This window comes from Diabrotica undecimpunctata, chromosome 5, assembly GCF_040954645.1.
Source record: "Diabrotica undecimpunctata isolate CICGRU chromosome 5, icDiaUnde3, whole genome shotgun sequence".
In the NCBI taxonomy this organism is placed as follows: Eukaryota; Metazoa; Arthropoda; class Insecta; order Coleoptera; family Chrysomelidae; genus Diabrotica; species Diabrotica undecimpunctata.
Genome location: NC_092807.1, coordinates 146,712,145 through 146,735,343, shown reverse-complemented (window position 1 = coordinate 146,735,343; position 23,199 = coordinate 146,712,145). Strand labels below are relative to the sequence as shown.

General features: G+C 31.6%; 1 long non-coding RNA gene across 1 annotated transcript in view; it reads left to right on the top strand.

Annotated features, from left to right (window-relative positions):
• LOC140440828 (uncharacterized) overlaps nt 1-22,967 on the top strand; it is a 46,502-nt gene extending 23,535 nt beyond the window's left edge. The window contains exons 2-3 of the long non-coding RNA XR_011950942.1: nt 749-995; nt 22,816-22,967. This is a non-coding gene — a long non-coding RNA (uncharacterized lncRNA). The remainder of the gene's footprint in view (nt 1-748; nt 996-22,815) is intronic.
• Nucleotides 22,968-23,199: the final 232 nt, after the last annotated feature.

The following is a 23,199-nucleotide window of genomic DNA, read 5'->3' as shown; positions in this document are numbered from 1 at the left end:
ATAGACGCTTTGTACGTGAAATCAAATCTTGACTGTCTTTTTCATTTTATTCGGATCTACTCTGTATGAGTACAAGAAACCAATTCGCTAATGATTTCTGCTTAGTTGAGGAGACATGTCGTGGAATGCAAATTTTAGATTCTCCATGTCTCTATTAATATCTTTATCAACGTCTGCTTTGCCTTGCAATTTTTAGAAGGCTCAGATTAAGACAGAAATATGAATTGTGTTTCGAAACTATTTTACGGATAAATCTACAATATTTTTTAACAATAAAACTACTCTTAACTTATTTTGGCCAAAAAGTGACATTGGCACTTCCTGCTCCAAACTACAGTAATTAAAAAATTGCCTTATTGAATGGTAGTATTTGGGATCAAAGCATCTCTAAACTAAGCAAATAGAAAATAAATAAGATCATCGTAAAAACTTTTACAGACAGGACGTGAGGTATAGCACCTTGTAGAAAAAAACACAAAAACTGTTAAACAGGTGATGTTGGAGAGTGGGCATTGAAAATAAAGTGAAGGAAACAGCAAGATGATTTATGAATGGATAGAGCACATTGGCGATGAGTACTCAAAAAAACGATGTAGAAAATTCTAAACTAAAAATATAGCAAATTTATAGATTCATTATCGTTATTGTTTTAAAAAGAGTAACTGAATGATCTTGCCCAATAAAAATAAATACAAAAAACATTAAAAGGTTAATAAAATGTATTTTACCTTTATTTTTTATTTTATAGGTATTTCTTACTATAAAAGAAATAGAAACAACGGTGAAGCAAATGAAAATATTAATTATACTGCTGTAAATATGATTCTTTATGGATTATACAGTTGTATCTTACCAGTTGTGAGTAATGGAGACCATATACGAAATGAGAACGTACGAATCAGTACAAAGGTGGAAGATTATATTGAAAGAATTGAGTTGAGAAAAAGGATTCCTGTTGCACTTATATGTAGAGGTTCTTAAATACACCTATTCATGTAAGTATATATTGTTTAAAGTATGTTATTTTATAAAAATATTATATAAAAAATTAAACAAAAATTACAAAAGAAAATATTATTTCCACTTCAAAGTAGTTAACAAATTCATAGTCCAGTAGAACTTCTATATGTCGAATATATAGAAAAATGTCAAACAATTAGAGTTATAGAGTTAATTAGAGTTTTTCACATATGGAGGATTTTAACTTTGTTTTTGATTCCACATAAAGAGTTTGAGATTCATTCTTACTAACTTGTAAGTTAGAAAAGGTGAATTAAATAGAAATTTAAGTTTATAGCGTTAACGTGCAGAAAATTCTTGTTCGTCAGAGTTGATGGTTTGCTCTATAAAATTACGTAAAGTATTCATTACTGTTCTGTACCATGTCCTTTCAGAACGTGAATATTATGAATCCAAAAGTGTTCCCGAAATTCTCAAATCTTTAACAATAAAACATGTTGTTTATTTGTGTGCTGAGTCGTGGGCCAAGATCAAATCTTAAACTTTGGCAAAATGCTGGAACCAACTTTTTAATGGGATTTTGATTGACGATCCTGAAAAAGAAAATTTTGAAGAAACGACAAAAGAAATTAAACCTTTAATAAAAAATTTGCCAGGATGCAACGAAATGAACCAAGAAGACATACAAACCTAAGTGGTTAGCAGCCGATGTATCAGAAAGTGAATATATCGAAGAGGACATCATTGATATGGTTCTTCATCCAGACAACTTGAGCGTATCAGATGACGAAGATGACGACCCAATAGACAACAGGAAGCACGAGACTGCCGACGAGATTTTTAATACCTTAGAGGTACGAATTTTAACGACTAGGTTCTTAATTTTTGTTGTCATTGCATAAAGATTCGTACTTTTCAGGTTGCTTTACGTGTCGTCGAACAATCGAATGAGGCAAAACCTCATAACTAGACTTCGGCAAATATGCAAATAAAAATGTAGAAAATATGCGCATAAATATGCACGTGTTTACCCGAAAATATGCATACAAATAAATAAAAAAATCGTAAAATAGTAACAATTTTATTTAAAAAAAAAGTGTACATAACTAAATATTTCCTACTATTCATTAAGATTTACATTTATTTTAAGTAACTACATCATTTTTAAGTATGAATAAACTTATTTAGAATTATGGTAACAATAAATGACCAAGTGGTGTTCAAAATTTTCTAACAAAATCTTGTGGCTTCTGTCTGAGTACATATATTTATATATGGAAAAACTTCGTTCAACATCAACTGATGTAACGGGAGCATTTTTCAAACTAACCAAAACATTTGGTTCTAAATTAATTGTTTCCGAAATATTTCCAGCTAGAACACTGACTACTTCAGAAAGAATATCTTTTCCAATATTACCTCTAACGTTCCGACAACATGACGCAAATTCTTTTATTAATGCTGTACTTTCGAACAATGACAGTTTTGGTGATTCTAACTGAGTAATTGTTTTTTGAACAAAACTAAAATTTGATTTTATAAATGAAAGTTCTTGTTGAAGCAAGTTACTCTGAAAAGTTTGTTTAGAATCCAAAAGAGATTGGGAACTTTCATCTGTTAACGTATCAATTATGTTCTTTATTTTAACAAAATGATCGGCATAAAAATTAGCTGCTTCTAACCATGTTCCCCATCGCGTTAAAATAGGTTGTGGTGGAAGAGGAATGTTAGGTAGCATTTCTTTATAAAGTTGAATTCTTATAGGAGATTTAAGAAATACTTTTTTGACACTGGATATCATGGTATTTACAAGACGAAACTTTTTTCGTATTTCCTCTGCAACTCTGTTTAATCCATGCGCTACACAAGTAACATGTATTAAATCTGGGAAAAATATTTTTAAATTTTGTCCTGCTTTCACCATATAAGGAGCAGCATCCGATAAAATAAGCAGTAATTTATTAGAAGGAATAGTTGTCGGAAGAAAAAAAGTTGCTAATGTTTCTTGTATAAAACGCGAAATTGTTAAAGCATTTGTTTTCTCAAGTTGCTGGCATGAAATAAGATGAGATTTTGGTAAGGTATCTTCTTTAAGAACACCAATCAATAAATGAGCAATATACTTTCCTGAGGAATCAGTGGTTTCGTCTACAGATATGTAAAAATAATTATCTGCAATTTCTTCCTTAATATTAATTAACACCGACGAGTATAGCCCGTTCACATTATTTCTTCTTAGAGACCGATCACTTGGAACATTAAGTTTGCAATATTTTTTTAGAAACGAACTAAAATTTACATTTGCTAATTTTGAAAGCGGTGTGTTTGCAGACACTAATGCGCGACACAAGTCTTCATTAAAAGTTTCTTGCTCATCTAATTTTTTTGAAGTCGATTGGAAACATTTAGCCATTGAAGTTTGATGTTTTCCTCCTATTTTTCCTTTTTTTGCAATGTGTGAAGCAGTTCTCACATGTTGGTCTATCTGAAATTTCTTCTCACATGCTATCTATAAATAAAAATAAAAACCTTTATTTTAACCCAACCTTTAAAATATAAAAATATACAAGGTGTTTTTGGTTAATCAAATAACTGGTTTGAAAAAAAAAACACTCGCTAAGTGTTTTAAATGCAGTATTAATCCACAAATTAGTTTTTGTTACTAACCATTACTACATCATATAACTTATTTTAAAATTCAACAAAAGTTTTTTTTTGTTAATTCAATTACAATAAAAATAATTGTGTTTTAGAATAGCTGACTTCATAAAAAAAAAGTAAAGGTGAAAAATTTTTCTAAATACACACCATTGTATTGTACCATGGACAATTTTTTCTCACTAAAGGAAGCTATTTTTCATTTAAACACAACCTACTAGGAGTACTAAATTTCAAGTAAATACGTTTATTGGTTTTAAAGTTATTGTTGTTATTAACTAAAAGAATTTAATTTTTTTTAATTTTAACACCCTGTATCTCGAAAAGTAAATAAGTTTGACCCCTCATTAACTATATCGTTTTGTTCAATTTTTCGAGAAGTATCTACAGTCAAACGTTGTAAGTGTCATTTGGAAACACCCCGTATGTATGAAATATTAGATATTTAATAGAAAATATTAGATACTTACAATTTTGCCACAGACTGAACAGTAGATTTTTCCCATATCCATAGACAGCTCTTTATAAGGTTTAATCCAAGTTGAAGCACTGGTTGTTTTAGGCATTATAAAATCACAATCTTTCTTTTTGTTACGCACAACGAGTGTTTACGCTTTGAATATCAAAACAAAAATGATTTACAAATCTGAGCATCAAATTAGAAATGTTTAGGTACCTAATTCAATAAACTGGGAGATTTTGGAAAATCCCTAAATTAGGAACAAAACTATTAGCCGTTTACCTGCTGTTAAGATACAATAAATTGTAGATAGATTTGGGGATTAGATCATAAAATGCAAATGAGCGAACCCTTAGCGATTATATAATAAGTGAATGCCTCAGTGACCGAAACTTTCTAAGAATGTTGAGGGCTACTTAAATTGATCTTCTTTGAAATTGTAAATGTTTTGTACCTGTAGAGATTACGTACTTAGATCATTTCTTGATTAAAATGACTACAAAATTTTATACAAGAATTGAAATAAATTGGTATGTTTAAAAATTTTCAAATACAGTATGAAAATCTGAACTTTTATGCACTTTATGCAAACTTTTATACAAATATGCCAAAATATGAAATATTTGCATAAAATATGCACAATATGCAAAATATGCAATATGCATATTTGCCGAAGTCTACTCATAACGTTCGGCAAATGAAACGATGGAGAGATATAGCTGTAAAACATCGTTGTCAGGAAAAGGAAAACCCAAAAGAAAATAGACGATTTCTTTAAAAAACATGTTAAACTTGTTCATTTTCCTTAATCTTAGTAATTTTTGTATTTACTTATTAGAAAACATTACGAAATCATCTCATAGTATTTTTTAATACCAACTTTGACCAAGAATACTATGTAATTTGATACAAGAGAAATACAAAAAGCAATGTTATTAGAAATATAAAGCCTTAAGTATATTAAGACCAAATTTTTCAATTGCTCGTTTGTCGATTTATCTCTTTGTATATAGTTTATGAATAAATTGGTAAATTTTGTCAGATTTTAGTTTTACAGATTACAGAAAAAAATACACTAATTATTCTACTATTTAATAATTTGTCAGCGGAGAATTTATATATTAGGTTAAAAGTAATTTCCTTTACCAGCTAAAAACATAAAAGACGGAATTTCATTCGAGAATTGGAGAAAGGCACGTTGGCAAAGCCATAAAACGGCAGCCGTTTCTAACGAACATTACACGATAAATTTAAATTCAGCAGACTTAACTCCTTTTATTCGTGAGGTTCAGAAAAAAGTCGCAACTCTGGTTTTGCAAGTTTTTGCAATCAAGGGTACATTGTCGCATTTAACCCCTTTAATTTCAACCCTATACCTTTCCCGAATCTTTTAATAAAATACAAAAAGGGTCCTATCACAATTTTGCATACAGCTGAGCCTTACGTGGTCGAGCAAAACATGTGCCAATTGTATGAATATTAAAACGACTCCTCTGCAGTTTGACTAGCAAAATAGACATAACGTAAGAGGGTATTTGCCGACCTAGGGGAATGATGACTTCGGTTGTTAACCTTTATCTATATGAGAGTAATAACATTTTGCATTCGTTTGTGTATATGATAATCATCCTCGAAACCATAAACTTACTACCCGTTTTCTTTACCTTGTATCATACTTAACACATTAACGCCATAATATTTTTTTTTTATTTTTGGATAATTTTTATACAGTGATGAGTGTCTTACCACCCGGCAAAATAGCGGAAAGGATAGAAGATAGATTAAGTTGTGAGATAGTACGAGATAAGGCTAGTATTAGACGTGTCTGTTTGACTTCAGTCATAATTATACGGATGACCTCGAAAATATTTTATTTTATAATTTCTGATGTTAGAATAAATGATTAAATATATTAAGATATATTATAATAAAAAACATTAATTAGTAGCGATTTTAAATTATAAATCTTTAAGTTTATTTAATAATAAGAATAACTCAACTGAAATATTTGACTAAACTAAAGGTCCGAAAACTATTATTGTATGTGAAATTGTAGTAATAGTTAGAGACGTTGTCTATTGACAAGAAGACTGGGGTTCAATTCACACCAAGGGTAAAATTTTTGTTTTACTCAATCAAAAATAATAGAAAATATGACACATATTAGGTAACAAGTTTTCGAAAAACTCATTATTTACAATTTATTCTTATTCCAATGTTATAAAATAGAAATACAAAATATTTCAAATTCAATTCCAGATTTACAGTCTTCAGTTGTGAATGGAAAATAATCCATTGAAGACTGTTTAATGTCAAGTCCATCACTAAATTCTCATTGTTAATATCAATTCAGGTAATGATTTTCAAAACAATTGACGACATTGGAATGGATGCGCGCGAACAGCTACCTGCTTTATAGCTAACCAAATCATCAAGCCTTCAAGTTATCAAATAATAACACATCGAGAAGTGTTTTTTTACGGTAAACAGAAACTTTTTTACCAATACCTTTCGATTCCATATGGTTTCAACACGATGGTTGTCCTGCACATAATTCTCGCATCGTCAGTGAATATCTCAGTGCGGCTTTTCCTAATCGATTGATTAGTGGCCACGGAGATATTTTTTGGCCTGCGATCTTGCACCTTGTGATTTTTTTATTTGGGGATATATCAAGTCCAAACTATATGAGAGATATAACGATGAGAACATCGTGCCTTGAACTCTGGTCCATCAGACTTTTATAATTCTTTGGTGACAGTTTGGGTTATTGTTCTGCTGCTAATAAAGGCTTATTTGAACATATTGTGAATACGTTTATTTACAATATTTTTTTATTTTTGTAGAATTTTTACTTATTTAAACATTCTTTAAAGTTCTTTTAATTTTGAAGAATTTTTACTTTATTTTCGAAAGTACGACGATACTGTTTTGTCAATAAGATTTTTTGTTTTAACTTTAAACACTTCTAATACTAGTAACGACTGACATAAATGTTTAATGATTCAAAGCAAAACGATCTTTGCATAATTTCAAATTATTGAAAAAAAAGAAAACCACATGTGAGTTTTGAACTGTAATCGTCTGCGATGTATGTGTCACAATGTCGAATTCTTACCACTAATCCACGAAGGATTTATAATTATTCCGTCACAAGAGTCTATGAAACTGCTCAAATCATAGTAGAAATTATTCTTGGTTAATAATTTAAAACTTTAGATTAAATAATCACTATTAATTAAATTACGTTATACACATTTTTGCTTTATTGTGGCCAATCAGTTTTTACTTTATGCGAAATTAAAAAATGGAAATACGTCACACATTCGACGTTACTCATAATAATTATGACCCAGGTGATTTAGCTCGAAGCTAACGTCTAAAGGTGTGAGACTATCGATAGTGGTAATGTAATGTAATATAAATTATAGGTTTCTCCGATTATTTCTCACCTCTACGAGTTTCATCTCTTTTTATTTCACAAGGTGTTTTCTATCTCTTACGTTAAAAAGCCAGGTGGTAAGACACTTATCACTGTATATTTTAAAGATGTTGGTTAAAACTGACTTTATGTTCTAAAATGTATGTACAGGGTCTAAAAAAATACCAATACCATATCGTATCAGGTGGGTGTTTAGGTTCATTTTATTGCAAAAGTTAAAACTAAAATTAAATGTTATTAACACTTTCGCTGCTGACTTCTATGATAGATGAGTTGCCGGGTACGGCATTTTTTTTTCTAAAAATTTTAATATTTTGGGATTTATAATTGCTTTAGTACTAAACTGAAGCCCATATATACAGAGTATAGTTGTTTTTATCAATGTCACGCATGCGTGTCGGGCGCACCTAGGTATAAATTTTTCGCCATGTGCTCACTGACATACATGCGTGTCAATATATTTTTTACTACTTTAAAAGTTTATTGAAGACAATTTTAAGAAAACTAAGTAAAAGCAAAGTAAAACAAAACAAAAAGTAACAAAAACTTAAACACTAGATAAACAATGAAAAAAACTTACTACTACTACTACTACTAATAACTACGTAATATGTTTATATGTATAACACAAAATGTTGCACTATTGATGGTAATCGTTAAAACATTCGACGCATAATCCGGGCTCTTCTGTACATTGTTGGCAGTGGTAAAGCGTCATTTTGCGGATTTTCTTGCCAGAGCACACTCTACATCGCTTTCTTACTGTTTTTCCTTGTTTGTTTTTGGCCAAAATTTTGGTAATAATGTGGACTGTTTTAATTTTCGGCCTCAGCTTGTTATTCATCCCAATGTTTAATAGTTTTTCCAAAACTGACAGTCGGTAGTCATAAAGGTTCATCGGACGTAAAACAAATTGTTTATGTAGCAAGTACGAATTCATTAGCATCAAGTGTATGTAATGTATGCCCAACTTCTTGTACCATCTTAATTAGTTGGTCTTGCCGATCGACACCCCCCATATGCTTATTATAATTAAAAATTGCAGTAGGTTTTTCTCTGGGTCTATTCCTTCTTTCAACAAATTTCGTAATTTCATTTCCAAATTCATTAGCGATATAAAGAACGTCACGTTTGTCCTTCCATTTAACAACTAAAATATTATTAGAAAAACCAGCAATTCGCTCACCCTTTTTTAGTTTTTTTTCAATAACGTCTTTAGAATTATGCTTCCTTCCCACATTTAGTGTTCCAGTGCAGTAAATACTTCGATTTGTTAATATTTTAGCTAGTTCATAGGAATTATAAATATTGTCCATGTATACACTATGTCCTTGTTCTAAATATTCCTGAAGTAGCTGTAAAACTACTTTTGTTGTGTGGCCTTTTTCACCAACATCATCCAGGGCTCCAGTGTAGACTAAAGATTTTAGAACTAAACCACTTGGCTCTGTAACAATATAGAGTTTTATCCCGTATTTATGACGCTTGTTCTTGATATATTGTCGGAATACCAAACGTCCACGCCGTAGTACCATTGACTCATCAAGTGAAAGGTTTTTTCCAGGATAATAAACAGCAGACATTTTATTATTGAAGAACGTTATTATAGGTCGTACTTTGTACAATCGATCTTGAACTTCTTCTTCACTGGCTGGGTTTCTAGCAAAATGTATGCACTTCATTATGACAAGGAAACGATCCCTACTGATATGCTCCGAAAAACATAATGGATGAGATTTTCAGGAATTATTGAGTCTATTTAATTTGATGGTTTCAGTGTAAATCAATAGTGCAACAAATTTTAACATTTTTTCTCGTGAAACTGGCTTCCACTTTGTAATTCTTGATTTTTCTCGTGTATGTTTAAAAAGGAATATCTCTTCTGCATACAAGTTTGTTTGGCTAACGATTAAATCCAATATGTCGTTATCAAATATCATTTTAAAATAATCGATTGGGACATTGCCACCTGGTTGAACCAAAAGTTCATTTGTTTTTGAAAACATAAAATCTTTCATATTCATAGGAATATTTGTCCAGTGAGGAAATGAGTGTTCTAACACAGTTTCGTTTTCGTTGGAAACGTTATCTTGGATTTGAATCGGCATTTCATTTACTGTAACAATAAAAAAAATTCATAATATTGTTATCACATAAAATATAAAAACTTACTCTCTATATCATCGTCTGAATACTCCTCGGATTCAGAAGAAACGCCCTCGGAATCAGAATCAGTGTTACTGCCAATAGAATGATTACTGAATAAGTCCTCCTCGTCAGTAGATTCATATAACAAAGCTAACATCTCACTTTCACTTAGTTTATTAGGATTTTTCACCAGTACTTTACGTTTTTTTCATTTTGAAGGTCCCGGTATAGAGTCCGCCATTTTAATAAGTCAAAACGGTCTATCACACTGCTCGAATTCTTTCAACGCGTGTCTGACTTGACCACGCTAATTTGTATCCCCTACTCTAGCATGTCCGAATGCCGAATGTCGCGAATGCCATCTCATTGAGAAATTCTGAAAATGGCAAACATATTTTAAATACTTTGTGCCTTAGTAACACGCTAACAAGATGTGAACTATCTGCTGCATACGCTGTATTTAAAATGCTCTGTTAAATTTACCTGGTCAGATGCCACGCAAGTATGTCGACAGAACCTGGCAAAATAACTTAATGTCACGCATGCGTGACATCAGCAGTAAAAGTGTTAAGCAAAAATTACAACATATTTGATTATTCATTTTATATAGAATTAAAGTCAAGCGTTAAAAGTCAAAATCGGAGAGGATCAGGCAGGCTTCATGGCAGGAAGATCATGCATAGACCACATATACACACTGGAACAACTGTTGGAAAAGAAAAAAGCAAAAAATAGAGATATACATTTGGCATTTGTGGACCTGGGAAAGGCCTATGACTCTGTACCAAGGTCAGATCTATGGAAAGCAATGTACAAATTAGAAATACAGATGGAACTCATAGAAGCTACAAAAGCTCTGTATAAAGAAAATAAAGTGTCCATTAAAATGAGAACAAGAATCATAGGAGACTTCGTCACAACAAAAGGGCTCCTGCAGGGTTGTTCCATATCTCCAACCCTATTCAAAATATACTTAGAGAAAGCCTTGACTATATGGAAAAGAAAATGTGAAGGCATGGGAGTACCGGTACGGAACGAATACCTATATACGTTAAGCTTTGCAGGGAATCAAGTAGTGATTGCACAAAACCAAGATGACCTCAGCTACATGATGAAGAAACTACAAGAAGAATACACCAAGGCTGGAATAGATATTAACCTCGCGAAAACAGAGTACCTATCTACAAGTGAAGAAGACATGGAAGATCTACAGATTGATGACAACGTAACAATCAAAGGAAAGGATAAATTCAAATACTTGGGGTTTATAACCACGAAAAAGGCAACAACAGAGAAAGAAATTACACAAAGATTGGGACAATCAAGAACAGCAATCCGACAACTTAACTCAGTATGGTGGGACAGACAACTAAATATGAAGACAAAAACAGATTTATAAAACATTAGTGCGAAGTATTATGACATATGGGGCTAAAAATTGTATCATAAACAAGAAAAACAGCAATAAGATAGCAGCAATAGAGATGGAATGCCTGCGAAGATGCTGCAGAGTAACAAGAATGGATAGAAGAAGTAATGACGAAATAAAGCAAAGAACATCAATAGAAACAGACATATTAATATATATATATATATATATATATATATATATATATATATATATAGAACAAAAAAGACTAAAGTGATAGGGACATGTAAGAAGAACTAGCGACAGCAGATGGATAAAGAGAATAACCGAATGAAGCCCCATAGGAAGGAGGTAAACTGGACGACCCCGAAAATCCTGGAGGAAGGAAGTAGACGACACAATTAGTAAGAGAGGCCTAAACGATGGAGGATGGGACAACAGAGAGAGATGGAAACAGTTGAGCGAGGGAAGGCAGTGAATACTGTAGAATCCCTGAATATATATCAAGCTTTTACTAAGATATTCAATACTACTGTAAAAAATACTTACGGTCATGGAACATCCATAATTTTGACTATAAATAAAAACTGTTCAGGAAAAAAATTGCACACCAATAAAACACATAGCTGTCGGCTTACAAATATAATAAAAAGAAAGTCTGTCATGTCTGCTAACCTTGAAACTGAAAATATTCGAACTCCCACTAAAACAATTCAATAATATGGAGAGCGATTTTAATACCATATGGTATCCTAATGCGCTAAGGGGTTAATAATGAGATTACTTTCAAATATCTGCTGTTGCAAATTTTTCTTTAAAATAATTTTTAATATTACTTGACATTACACTATTTTAAATTTAAAATATTATTGAACTATTCTAAATATTGACTCAAATATTCGACATAAGTAAAATTCCTACGTTCCACAACTTTGTTTAAAATCTTATCTATTATAAAATAAAATAAAAATATTAAAGCTATACACTTATTAATTTACAAATTATACATCTCTAAGCAAATTATAACTGTTCTCAGGAGCTGTTTCAGATTCGCTTGCCATGGTGGATCACCCCATTATTTTTTCCATTCTATACATCTGCTTACAGGTACTAATAATTTCTGACCTTTTCACCAGGCTCCTATATCTAGTCATTTATTTTCAGTATTCTTAAATCTCAACTTTGTCCTGCGAACGTGTCTGCAGTCTTCCTTTTGGTTTTTCTCCTTCTGGTGTCCACTTCGGTAATTTTCTTTGGGATGCGTTTTTTACGTTCCTGAATATATGTTTGCACCACCTAATCTTCTATACTTTTATTATTTTTTGAATGTTTTCTTCCTTAGTATATTATCTGAGACAAAATGTGAAGAAAAGAAAGCTTTTTTACAAAACAGAACACAACAATGCATTAAATCACTATAAACGAATCAGAAATGAAACGACTACTTTAGTCAGAAAAATACAAAGGGAACACTGGCAGAACTTCTCAATACAAATGAAAGACTACTTCTATGGAAAACAAAAATAAATATGGAGAATGACCAGAGGACAAAGAAAAGAGATACACGAACTAACTACAGAAGGAAACATGGGTAGACTAAAAGGTACCGATAATTACCAACACCACAAGTGACGATAAACGAAGAAATATATATTGAGGTAGAATGAGGTAAAGGACGGATTTTGTACTGATCCAAAGGCCTTCTGTAAGTAAATAAATCAAAATAAATTTGTCTTATATTAAATCTAATTTTATATATAGTGCCCTATGATATCTGGTATACGTTCATTAATAAAGAAGATACTATATAGTACCCTTTTGGTAGTCGCCTTGTTTGTTTTTTATATCTTAATATATTCGTTATATCCTCCTCTTTTATTTGCTATGTCGCCTGTTACGATTCAATTAGTTGTTTAGTTTGTACTCAGCCAGAAGCCTTCTTTAAGTAAATAGATCAAAATTTGTCTTAAAGTAAATCTATTTATATTCCAGGCGTCCTCTAATATCTCTGCCTATTTGGTAGTCACTTTGTTTCTTTTTCTATTTTAATATAATCCTTGTCCTCTCTTTTTTCATTTACCTATACATTTCTATATGCATTCAAACTTTTTAAGAACATACTTTTTAAGAACAGTAATTATTTAATAATAAAGCATATTTACTTTCACTCTGGCCTATACTTCTTTCTTTTCGCGTTCGAAATTTTAAAACGCAGTACTTTTTAAAGCGTATTATCAAATATTAAAGGAAAAAGATTACAGGGTTAAACAATAGTAAATGTAAATACAATTTGCACTAAATTAAATTAAAAAAAAAAATAAAGGATTCTGAAATATTTGAACCAAGACTCCAAAATTTTGGATCGTTACAATATAAGAAAAATAAATAGATAAATTTTATACAAAATAATTCTGACTGATCCTATAATATTTGTTTTAGATAATTACATTTTTTCAATCTTTATTACATTTTATCAGGTTAGCAAAAGTAAACAAACTCATCATTTTTTATTCTTTTAATAACAATTCACCCCAAGTGATTGTAAATCGCTTTACTAAATTTCTCCAGCGAACCGTGACCATAAAAATTCCAAAATCGTTTAATGAATTATTCAAGAAAATTCGAGCTTTAGGATTGGAGGCTTTCTATAAAAATTATCTTCCAAAATAAACACTGCCTTCCAGCTACATACATATTTATGAATTTATTTGAGATTATGTCAATATCTCGAAGTTAATGCATCATCATACTTCATAAATTCTGATGAAGAATACTCTTTGACGCATTCTAGTGTGCGTTGTTCAATCTCGACAGTATTTTTAACGAAAATTAAAGACACTCAATACTATTAAAATTGTATACTATTAGAGTCGCAGAAAAAAACTTAATTTCACGCATGTTAGAGAGATTGTTTCGTAAACAGCTATAGTCATTGAAAAAATTGTAATTATAGTGAGCTGTGAAATTACTTAAAGGCGTGTTGTTAGTGTAATTACATCCATTTCTGCTGAATAAAATAACATTTATGAACTGAAATTGTCAATATAAAGCTTTTTTTTATTTATTTTTGCTGTAACCACCAGGGTTATTAGCGACCTAAAAAATATAATACAGGTAAAGTTAGAAAAAATTACAATAATTGATACAGTCCTGAGTCTTTAAGATAACTTATTCGGCATAACTAATAAACCAAGTATAAAACTTATACTAAGAATAAATCAGGTATAGGCAAAATCACTAACAATAAACATGGAATAACTTAGATATAGGTTATACTTGGTACAAGAATTTATTCCTATAAGGTAGGTGATCTGTAATCTAGTATAACCGTGGTATAACCTTTTTTATGAATGTCAAAGTCATCAGTGACAAGAATATATTATTTTTTGTATGGTTTTGTGAGTAGCTATATAATAAAAAAATGTGTTTAGGAGGTGTTGCGGCTGTCGAGGAGTTGAAATTTAATTAACATGATGGAAAATACACGAAAAAAAAAACTATCAAAGAAAGAATAAATCCATTTTCAAAATACACTGGCAATTTTTGCAATTTTTTGCAACTTTTTGCAACTTTTTTGCAATTTTAAAATACTCAAACTCAACATATAAGATAACAAATAAAGAAAAAGATATATTTGGTGTCAGTTTCAAAGAAAAATCAAAATTGACATATTTCATTTAATCTGTCGTTGTTCTATGTATTTGTGCAAAAGATTGCGACATTGCCAAACTATTATGTCGGAATAAAGTGGGAATACTTATAACTGACATATACCGAGTGTACAAATTCCCCTTCGTTGGCTCAGTGAAGATGTTCGTTCAGTTGTAATGGAAACACCAAATAATAGTAGCAGAGTTTATTGTTGATACGTACACTATGGGTGTTGACCCGGGATTACTTTGAGTAGAGACTGATGAAGTTGATCGTTGAAGACTATCAAGTTTGTTGAGTGAATATTGATTGAATGCTTCTCTAGGCAAGAGATCTTAGTTTTATATAAGTTTTAATTGGGTCAATATATTCGCGGACCTCGCGTGATATGTGTATTTAATTTATGTAAATTGTTTAACTTTGTCAGCACTTTTGACTGATGTCCAAATTATATTATTGATAATTGACCAAATGTGTATGTAACCTAATTAACTACGTGTGTGTATTTAATAACAAATAGATTCATTCGGTCTACTGGGTGATAAAATTATACTGTCCAATTTCGGATATGAATTCTGAAGATTTGATATTGGACACCGAGGTTATTTGTAACAAATTATTTTAGTATTATATTTACCTTATACTTAAGATAACTATTGTAGATATAAATACGGAATAACCTTAGAATAAGAGTGTTTTATTACTAAGACAGATTGTGTTTTTAATGTTCATATTTTTCCTAGGGCTTCCTTTATATTATTTGGGATAGTGTGCTTCTTTCTTGCTGCTTCATATGTTTTGCACTGAGTTAGTATATGCTTCACGGAGATTGTTACTTGACAATTTTCACACATTGGCGGCACAGTTCGCGTAAAGAGGTGTTTATGTGTAAAGTTACTGTGTCCTAGTCGCAAACGTGTTATTCTCACTTGGTCGTGTCTATTCGCTGTGGGTTGGAGCCACGGTTTCACTAATTGTTTGATTTCCTTGAGTTTATTTTGTGATGCACTCCACTTATTTTCCCACCCACTTAACACTTTATATTTTATTTCTGACTTGAAGTCATCTGAAGAAACCTCATTAATAAGAATGGAGTCCTGGCTGAAGGATGCTAAGCGGGCTAGTTCATCTGCTTCTTCATTTCCTTGTATACCTGAATGTGATGGAACAAACATGAAGTCAACAGTGATCTTATTATTATTTAGAATCTTTATTTCTGATTTGATATGTGAGGCAATTAGATTATTGGTATATAAACGTTTGATATTGTGAAGTGAGCTTAGTGAATCGGTTATTATGAGAGACGGAGACTGTTTCGACTCTTTTATGTGGATAAGTGCTTGTAATATTGCAAACAACTCCGCAGTGTATGACAAAGTAATGGGATTGAATTTAAATTTTAAGGACGTATTGGGTATGAGGATGGCTGCACCAACACCGTCTGAAGATTTGGATGCGTCAGTGTATATCTTATAGTGATTTTTATGAGTTTCCATTTCTGTTAAGAATGATTGTTTGATCAGGTCTGTTACAGTCTTACGTGTTTTATATATACTAAGGTTAGTATTAATCTTGGGAATTGGTATTAACCAAGGTGGAGAAGTTAGGAAATTTGTTGGGAGAATTTCAGGAAATTCAAGATGTAGGTCATGAAGGTTTCTTCTAACTCTTTCGTAAAATGGTGGATCTAGTCTTGTTGTAGAGAAACTGTCTTGAAGTCGATCTGTTAACGTATTGGTATAAGTAGGATGTTCTTTATTACTAGCTATTTTAGAAGCATATGAGAGAGAAAGGTATTTGCATCGTAAACTTAGGGGTGGTTCTCCTGTTAAGCATTGTAAACTTTCAACTGGTGCAATATAAAGCTTGTTTGCTCAGATATATTTTGAATTTTTTTGTTTTTTTTTTTTCGAGGAAACTAATTAACCTTCATCGGACGAACCCCAAAATATTACACAAATGACAGGCCGGGGTCTGAACGGACCCCATCCTTAAATGGGTGAACTATGCTTATACGAAAAAAAAAACTGTACCAGTAACACATTATTTGTATAGTATTGAACATTTATTAGACTAAAGCATACACATTACTACAAAATACATTTTACTGCTGACGGTAACAGAGTAAATAACAACTACATACTATTTGTACAATGTACACAAACTATCTCTGATTTTGCGTGTTCTAGACATACAAATTTTTTGTTTGTTCTAATCTGGGCTCAGTAATACACTGAGAAAAAAGAAAGATGCCCTTCTGAAAGACGCAAATGGAAAAATCATTATAGAAATTAAAGAGAAATTAAAAAAATGGAAGACATACATAACAGATCTGTTTGAGGATAATCGACAAGAACCGGAAGAAATCGACAGCGAAACGGGGCCAGAGATCATAATAGAGGAAATCGAACAAGCAATACGAAACGCAAAAAACGGAAAAACTGTAGGTCCAGACGAAATACCTGCGGAACTACTGAAATGTCTAGACGATGAAACTCTACCTGTTCTTCTGGACCTATTTAATGAAGTATATATTACTGGAAAAATCCCACAGGAATGGTTGGTGTCCACCTTTGTAGCAATACCAAAAACAGCATATGCCCAAGATTGTTCAGACTATAGGACAATATCACTAATAAGCCATACCCTCAAAATATTTCTAAAGATGATTCATGGAAGATTATATAGAAAACTAGAAGATGATATAGATGATACTGAGTTTGGGTTCCGCAAGGGACTGGGAACGAGAGAGGCATTGTTTGCTTTTAATGTCCTCTCTCAAAGTTGCTTAGATATATCCCTAGATATTTATTCCTGTTTCATCGACTTCGAGAAGGCATTCGACAGGGTCCGACATGAAAAACTAATAGAAGTACTGAGAAACAAAGATATAGACAGACGAGACTTACGAATCATTATCAATCTGTATTGGAATCAAAAAGCCAATATAAAGATAGAAGAAAAAAAGTCCGAAAATATAGATATAAAGAGAGGAGTAAGACAGGGCTGTGTTCTGTCACCATTACTGTTTAACGTGTACATTGAAGCCATATTCCAGGAAGCGATAGCGGATCTGGATGATGGAATCTCTGTAAACGGAAGAATAGTAAATAACATAAGATTCGCTGATGACACCGTTATAATGGCAGACACCCTGGAATCGCTACAAGAATTGGTAAATAGAATTAACGATTATTGCATTAGATACGGACTAAAAATAAATAAGAGAAAAACTAAATTTATGATTGTCTCAAAAACGCATCATGGAAATGAAAGATTAATGATAGAGCAAACCCAAATAGAAAAAGTAGAGACATATAAATATCTGGGAACCTGGGTTGATGACAAAAATAACCAAAGCGGAGAAATCAAAGTCCGAATTGAAACTGCAAGGCAAGAATTTGTGAAAATGAAGACAATGCTTACCAACAGAGACCTTCAGTTGCATCTCAGATCGAGGGCTCTAAGATGATACATATTTTCTATCTTACTATACGGAATGGAAGCTTGGACATTGAAGAAACAACACATATGAAAAACAGAAGCGTTCGAAATGTGGTGTTACAGAAGAATATTAAAAATTCAGTGGGTTCAAAGGATTACCAATGCTGAGGTACTACGACGTCTAAATAAGGAGTTAGAAGTTATGAACAGCATAAAAAGAAGAAAACTAGAATATTTAGGTCACATAACCAGAGGAGAAAAATATGAGCTGCTGAGAATTAGTATGCAAGGAAGGATCCAAGGAAGAAGAAGCATAAGAAGAAGACGCATCTCCTGGCTGAAGAACCTTAGAGAATGGTTTAACTGTAGTTCACTACAACTTTTCAGAGCAGCAGCCAAAAAAGTGACCATAGCCGTTATGATATCCAACCTCCGATAGGAGATGGAACTTTAAGAAGAAGAAGGGCTCAGTAATATTCAAAAGTTCTGGGAATACATCTGTCATATGAAGCTTTTTATTCTTTTCGATGTGCTTATTGTTATAACTTCTGAAAACATACTTATAACTTCCTTGCCCAGTGCTAAAATATACATTTTACGCTTACTCATATTGTGTTTTTTTCCAATCAGGATATTTTAGTAGCCACAATTTATAGAAATTAATACCTGCGACATCAATGAGAGATGAGAGAATATAGTCATCGGCTAACGGTTTGTTTTTCTTTGTATCGTATATTCTTTAGCTAACTTATCGATTGTATTGACGGCTCCTTTCATTTTGTTGTGATGTAGAATAACAGGTTTATAGGAGCCAAAGCCAAAAATGACCAAAGATTGATTACATTTGCAATTAAAAACAGGATGAAAATAATAAGGTCGCATTTCAGCAGAAAAAAATACATCAAGGAAAGTGTAAAATTCCGGAATCAAATGAAACTAATCAAATAGACCACATGTTAATACAAGAGAAATTCGCCAATTTAATAACAAATGTGAAAAGGTGCAGAGAGGCTGACGTAGACTCAAATCATTTTTTGTTTAGAATTAATATGAGAGAAGCAATAATTAAAAAGCATAAACGGAAAAAGAAAGAAAGTAAATTTAATTTTGAAAAACTGCAAAAATTTGAGGTAGCGCAGGATTATCAAAAGGATATACAAGGAACCTATGCCAAACAATATAGTACTACTGTGAGTAACATACAACAAAAGTTCTTGAAAATAACAAGATCACATTTGAGATTAACAAGTTTACGATTGCAAAACCAAGACGACCTAGAAAGGTATGCAGAACAACGAAAAAAAGTAAAGAAAATCCTAAGGGAGTGGAAACGAAAGTATATGGATAATAAAATAAAGCGTATTGAAGAAAATTACAAGAAAAATAAAATAAAAAATCAGGGAAGAACGATGAATGTAAAAGATAAGCAAGAAAACCTGATAGTGGACCAAATATGTGAAAGGTGGAAAGAATATTTCGAAGAGATGCTAAACGACGAAGTGACTACTGAAGAAAATTATAAGTTCCTAAATCTCAAATAGTAATAGAAGAAATACCAAAACCCACAAGAGAAGAAATTGAACAAATAATAAAAGATATGAAAAATCAAAAAAAGCCTCAGGGAAAGCGGCATTGTGGCAGAGAACTTAAAATATGGAGGAGAGGCCTTAATAAACCAGATTAGTTAGCTAATACTAGAAGTGTGGGATGCCGAAGAAATGCCTTAAGAATAAAATAAGTCGATTATAATTCTTAGACACAAGAAGGGAGATAGAACTGAGGACTGAATGCGCAAACTATAGACGAATATCCTCATTAGAGGTAAAATATAAAGTGCTCGCAATACTTATTAAAAAACGATTAGAAATATGTGTAGAGAAGAATAGATTCTTCTTTAAATATATTTCTAATCTAGGAGAATACCAGGGAGTATTTTGGAAAGAAAGATCAACAACCGATCAATTTTTATGCTAAAACAAATCCTGATAAATTGCTATGAATACAACATTTCAGCACAAGTACTTCTTATTACAAAGCCGCCTACGATGCAATAGACAGAAACAAATTAATAAAAACGCTAAAAGAATTCCTTGTGCCAGAAAAAATAGTAAGATTGGTAATGACAATTTGAGAAACCGTTTGTTCTGTGAAATGTAACGGTACAGTCTCATAAGAATTCGAAGTGAAAAAAGTGTTCGCCAAGGAGACCCGTTGTCTACATTGCTATTCCATATAGTTCTAGAAAAAATTGTAAGGGTTAGTGGGATAAATAGGTTCAGCAATATTTTATACAAGGAGCACCACTGCTTAGCATACGCTAATGATATGGTTGCCATTGCAAGAAATGGAAAAAAACTATCAAATATAGCAAAAAGACTGATTCGGGAAAGCTCTAAATTGGGACTAAAAGTTAATATTAATAAATCGAAGTAAATGGAGATCTCGATCCAAAAAAGTAGTAAACACCAGGGGATCCTTTAAATTGGAGGTGGAGGATCTATTAGTTGTAGAATTCGAGAAGGTGGACGAATATGTACTTAGGTAGTCTTATTGATTAGACATGTAAGGAAGAAACTGAAATCAACCTGAGACTGACCAAGAACAACAGGTGTGCTGGAGCCATGAGCAAAATAATAAAGGCCAAAGATATATCTCGTAATACAAAAATAAGAGTATACAAAACTATAATTAGACCCACAATGCTATACGCTGCCGATACATGGACTATGAACAAAACGATACAGGACAGATTCGAAGCATGGAAAAGAAAGATACTTCACAGAATGTTTGGTGGAAAAGTAGTAGAGGAGAGATCTCTTTTGTCTTAGGAAGCAACTCTTATTTTCATGTTCAGAGCGACTGTGAATAGCCGTTCTGAAGAGCTCTTTTAGGGCGAAATACGTATAAGCGGATACACAGACGCACTATACGTGAAATCTAATCTTAACCGTCTTTTTTCTTTTATTCCGATATACTCTGTACGAGTACTAGAAACCAAATTCGCTAAGGATTTTTGCTTAGTTGAGGAGGTATGTTGTGGAATGCAATTTTTAGATTCCCCATGTCTCTATTAACATCTTTATCAACGTCTGTTTTGCCTTTCAATTCTTAGAAGGCACAGATTAAAGCAAAAATCTGAATTTGGTTTCGAAAATTAGTTTACGGACCTTAAAATGTCTTTATTAGAATCTGTTTATTTTAATAAATTTAAAAATATAGATATATTTCTGCATGACCAACTTAAGACAAGCAGCTCTCTAATTATTTAACTTATTTAGTTAGAGAATATAAGGTGTAGACACAGTGTAGTAAAAATAAATCATTTGAGAAAGGCGCTTTGCCGAAACAGCTGTAGTGAAAATAAATTGTAATAACTTATTATGGAAACAAGTTTTTAGTGTTTTATTCTCCTTCAATATTACTTTAATAAAGTATAAAAGATATTGTTTAACTCATAGTCAACTTAATGTATTATTTTAATTTGGGTGAATAAGTTTAGTAATAACTACGAAATAAAGACATTTATCTGTAGGATATATTTCCTATGACGAATACTCAGTATTTTTTAAGATTTAAAAAAATACATGAAATGTTATTATTTTCAAAAATAGTTTATTATATTTCCAGAAAAACTGAACATGTAAGAACAATGTAAACACTGTCTTAAGATCGTTCACCGATAATGACGTTTTTCCTGAAATATTCTTCTTCTTAAAGATTCATCTTCTATCGAAGACTGCATCTCAATATGAAACTTTTTAATTTTATTTATGGCACCTCTAGAACTTAGATGGAGCTCAAGTTAAACCGTTTTATCAGATTTTGCAACCACGAAGTTTGCTCCTTCTTCCCCTACCCCTTTTACCTTCAATTTTAGCTTCCATAATTAATTATAACATTCTGTATCTTGATCATTAAATTTTATTAACTCTGCATAGGACTTGGTAGGACGTATATTGGTAAGTCTATTCACTATATACACACCATTCTACGATAGCATCAGCGTTCAAAAGCCTCTAATTTTTTTATTTCTGAGTATAAGTGCTTTATCGTCCAGGTCTCAGAACCTAATTTAATAATTTAAATAGAGTGATTTCAATACGACTTCTAAACTTCTAAACCACGTAATCCACGTACTCAAGTACTTGTACCTGTTTACTTTTTTCATTTGAATATGGTTGAAACGCAATGCTTCGTTGTCTCGTGGATGTTTCGTGATAACCATGCAATTTCTTTTTTAAGTCTTACTTAAGTTCATGCTGATTCCATATTTTTTACTAGGTAATGTGCATACCTCAGGATGTTAATAATTTCTCTAGTTATGCCACCATTTCAGTATAATTTTTCTTACATTACAGAAGGTGTTTTGAATATTACAGTCTGAAACATGATTGCATCAATGAAACCAAAGTGCAATATTATCCTCCACCTACTTATATTTTTATGTACAAAATAAAATTTCTAATGTGAAGACTGCTCTCTTAGCCAATGTATTCTTTCTTGTATCCCGCGCAACTAGGAGGCTTATACTTTATATGGGATATTATTATTAAAATAGTATCAGTATATACTATAATAGGTATATAATATTAATATAATAAGTATATAATAAGTATATAAAAAAATATAAATAGATGTCAATAATAGTAATATATTATATTAACTATTATATTTTTTTTGCAGATAAATGAAACATTGTTGGTCTCTTCATGTTATTGTTGGAATAATTTGGAACAGCAGATAGTCAGTAGTACCCTTTGAGATATCTTCGCACTAAAAATAAATCGCATCATTAATATTTAAATTTTGTATATTAAATAAAAAAAAACAAATCATCTCTGTGTTATTATTTTAGTGGGGGACATTGAAACTTTTCTGTGTGGACAAAATCGAATAATCGAATAAAACTATACCTTTCACACATAGATTAAAAAATGAAACAATAATTTCGTAGCTTATATAACTATCGCCACTGTCTGAACACAAATTATTTAAAAAAATTATTTATTAAGAATCTGGCTAAAAAACCAAAATTTCAAGGTTTGGAAAATCCTCGAATGGGGAGAG